This window comes from Temnothorax curvispinosus, unplaced genomic scaffold (genome assembly GCF_003070985.1).
Source record: "Temnothorax curvispinosus isolate PA1 unplaced genomic scaffold, ASM307098v1 QBEX01017381.1, whole genome shotgun sequence".
NCBI lineage: Eukaryota > Metazoa > Arthropoda > Insecta > Hymenoptera > Formicidae > Temnothorax > Temnothorax curvispinosus.
In genome coordinates, this window is record NW_020227161.1 from 8293 (window position 1) to 12591 (window position 4299).

Below are 4299 nucleotides of genomic sequence, written 5' to 3' on the forward strand. Positions count from 1 at the left end.
GAGAGAGAGAGAGAGAGAGAGAGAGAGAGAGAGAGAGAGAGAGAGAAGAAACCTTGTCCTCTCGTGTGGCAAGCGCTATCTCAGGACTCATTGATTTATAGAACTCGTTATAACGACGATACATCATTTTAATATTCGCCATTGTAGGACAAGTCTCTCCGCTGCGCCGGAATAGTACATTTACGGCATCCACCGCGGATAATATCCCGGACGGATGCATGGAGATGAGAACTCGAAAGGTCGGGTCTTCTCTCTCGCCTCTCCGTGATTATTATTCCCGTGCTGTGATAGCGCGAGGAGGGAAAAGGGCTCCTACGCCGCCGCAGGTCGTTGCACCAGGACGAAGTCTTCCGCCACGGCGGGGGAGCGTATCAGCGGCAGCAGCGTAATCGTGATTTTTTCTCCCTTTTTTCTTTACTTCGCTCGTTTCGTCTTCGCCTGTCTTCACTCGTCTTCTGCATGGTACGCCGACGACGATCTAGCTGCTAATTACTCGGAGGATTTATCGAGATCGCGTTCTCGGTGTGCGTTCCGACGTACGGGGTCCGTTGGATCGATCGATCGATCGATCGGCCGATCCCAAGTTATCATTCGCCTCGATCGCTGAAAGGCAATGGATCCTCGGGTTTCTGCGCCCATCACGCTTCTCACGGAACGTCGTGGCGAGTCCCACGCTATCTAACATCGTAGCAATACACACATACACACATACACAATGCGATATACTTTTTTATATCTAAAATCAACATGACTCTCGATGAATCTTAAGGAATTTGTTTGAGAAATTTTTCGTGCCATTATATCGAGGTGTAAATTTACCGGCTCCTACTCCCGGAAGAAAGAAGCAAATTCTGCGGTCAATTTCACGGTCCACACGGTGGATAAAATAGTCGAAAAAGAAATGGAGCTTTGCGAAAATCTTTCTGACGATCCCAGGTGCTGCCAGCGAGAGAACTGCCTTCATTGTTTATGAATCCGTCTTTCCACGCCGGTTATTTTTTTCCTCGCTTCTCCTTTCTTATCATTCTCCTCCGCTTCTTTCCTCCTATTCTCGCATTCCCGCGAACTCATTATTTATGAATCCACACTGATGCTACTGGGTCTACGTCATGGGGGATAGGATAGTACGTAGTTCATCGAGTTCATCGTGGTAACCCGGTGTTGCGCGAAAATATTCAACGACTCGGGAGTCGTGAAGATACATGTGACGCGAGGAATCAATTCACCAGAGAACACTGTAAGCTTTCAGTCGATTTATTTTCGATTCTAATCTCTTGCTTCTTCACTTATTGTTATAGAAATAAACACGCTTTACGGGATAACTTGAAGGTATATATTATTTATATATTTATACATTTATGTATTTGCGGCCGAGTTATTTAATTATCCATACACGCGCTGTATCCTTGTATTCCCCTGTTGTGTTTTGCCTGTTCACTGAGGCGAGCTTTGCATTTCTCGCGTACCGTGCGCTCACGCGAAAGCTTGCTTTTCGCTTTCATGTAAATTCCAGTCGTGAGCAGTCCGCGATTTATCACGAAAGCGGATGTAGTATCGTGACGGGAAGCGCATCGCGCGCGCCGAGAGGGTGTGAAACGATCCTAGACGAAAGGAATGATTCCTCTTCTCGGAACGCCGGAACGTCGGCTCTCTCCCTATCGCAGCATCACTCGGGAGGGGGAGAGAGCGAGGGAGTATAAAACGAGCGACGATATACGTGAATGCAACGTGATGTACGTACTCTTAGCAGAAATAACAATCCTGCCTCTTTCCGTAAAACTTTTCCCCTTTCCCTTTCGCCGGGGATGCAGCGAATAAAGAATTTTCTCTCCACCGTCCGCACAATCAGTTCCACCTAGGTAACCACGCAAGGAGCGGGGCGAACGTTGACGGAGCATCGATTCACATTCGGTTGATGCCTTAGGGTGCAATTTCATTGACGCTAGAAACCTGCGGCAGCGTCAAGAAAATGTAGTGGGGGTAGAAGTTTCGTTGAATTTTGCTTTACGCTAAAAAGTTGAGACGGTCTGAACTTCTTCCCCCACTACATTTTCTTGACGCTGCCGCTGGTTTTTAGCGTCAATGAAATCGCACCTTTATTCGAGATAATTGCGCTTCATTCACAATGTTTTTTTTTACCGGACATTTATTGTCAACCTTCGCGCACGCACGTACGAGAAGCTTATTCTACGAAATGGTGAAACATGAACATTTGCCTGGCCGACGAGTTTACCCTCTCGTTGCCGATCTTCTACAAATATAGGAAATAATAGGAAGAACGAGCCGCCGCGCGTTCTCCGGCATTCTGAGAGAATTCCCCCGGTGAAGCTATTAATTCGAACGGCATTGACGTTGCAAGCGAGGAATAAATCTGCATGCTTCAGTAGCCGAAGGGTGCGTTGAGACGCATCTTCCTGGTGCATAACACAATGATTACGATCGTACTCCTAGGCAGTTTATCTCACGTTGCAAATCGTCTCTACGACGAGATGTTCCCTTAAGAAGACTCGCACGTGAGAAAACGAGCCCATAAACAATGTAAATTATTTGTGCAATTTATTATTTTCTTTCCCCAAAAGGAGCAGGAGAATAGAGTTAAATAAAGTAGTAAAGTAGTTCAGCGCATTTTCCTGCACGGTTCGTCATGGCAATATATCTCCTCGATGTGCATGGAACGAATTTGCAAGAATCATAAACGACCCCATAAACGCCTGATTCGTTCTCGAAAAGATATAGCTTAACTCGTGACGCCGTAATTGAAACTTCATGGACCCTCGAGAGCCTGTCATAATTATGTAGTACGAGACCTCCACCGCGCCGCATTATCCAAAGATGGCGATCTGACTCGGTAATTAACCGTCCACCGAGGGATTTCTGGATTCTGATAAATGCTACGAACGTGCATTTAACCGTAATAATCATTAGTGTAGAATTACTTAATTGTTTGTCAAGCGTTTATGTATGGACATTACGTGCGTTAAAAAATTTTTAATGATGTATTTTTTTTTGTTTGACTTCTCGTTTAATTCGTAAACGTGCCGTTCTACGACATCAATAGTAACCGTAACCGCAATACGATCGTTAAACCCATAAGAGTCCCATTTGCCCCCTTCGCTAATCGCCGGACTGTCCTAACAATCTCCTGTAACTGGTACTTAATCACGTATCCGCGTATCGTAAAGACTTTCATCGGCGCGATCGCGCGCGGGAAGTAATCAAATCCTTCGCTATCGGGGAGAAACGCGTCTCCGGAAAAAAACCGGCGACTCGTCAAGCGCAGTAGTAGGCGTGCGGTTCGCACGGCGCATCGACGATTACCGGAAGTGTCGATTCCGCGTGGCGAACGCGCCTCGGGCGCCTGCGGAACATCACCATCCTGGCGAACCAGGCGTCGACCAGGTCTTGCGCGCGCACGACGGGACCGGTTGTGACGTAAAGGTCAGGGTACGCAACGTGCGTACACGCGGAATAATTTTTTCCCGCGCCCACGAGACAGCTGGAGACACACCACGCGCACCGTGAGATCGTTAAGGTCGTTCGCGCTATCATAATGCATATCTTGATCGCCGCTCGATATAAATCGACGCGAATTGGAACGCGAGAATATGACATGTAGATCATCGAGATAACGAGGCGTCCGTTTATCCCCGTCTAAGTTGTGTAATTTATACCCCGAGTGAATTTCGAAATTCAATAAATTTCCAAATTCCTCTTATAGGATGTAAAAATTGTAAAGTTTCTTAGAGGTATATAACTTGTGACCTCGCGCATAAGACGAAGAAGAAATCCGTGCTTCTTCCGCACGCGCGAGCGCACGCATTTCTTTCACCTCGGTAGTCGCATTAATCTTCGTAACAGTGCATCAACCTGCCTACCGAGCGCGCCTAAGCGCATTCCTCATTGTTAGCGCGCGACTTTGCCACGACATGCATCTCGTGGGTGCGGGATCGCGAGGAGGAGAGGCCATGGAGGATGAGAGGAGGGGAGGATGAACCTTTGGCCTCGGTGCAGGCCACGATGTGGCTCTCCTTCCCTCTGGCGATCTCCACAGTGGAGCTCTATTATACTCGGTGACCTCGAACTCCACGAAACTATGCGGCCAATCTCGAGCTGTTCGGCTGTGTGATGATCATATCTGCATCCTTGTTATCGCATTATCGTAATGTAGGCTGAGGCAAATCAGAGACGTGCATGAGCGGGGAAGAAAGTTGGTCAGGGAAGCTGGTTCGTTGTGAAATCGGGTGCACTACAGTTGCGCATAGATTTATGTAATAATGGCATTGCTCTCAGGATTCCTGG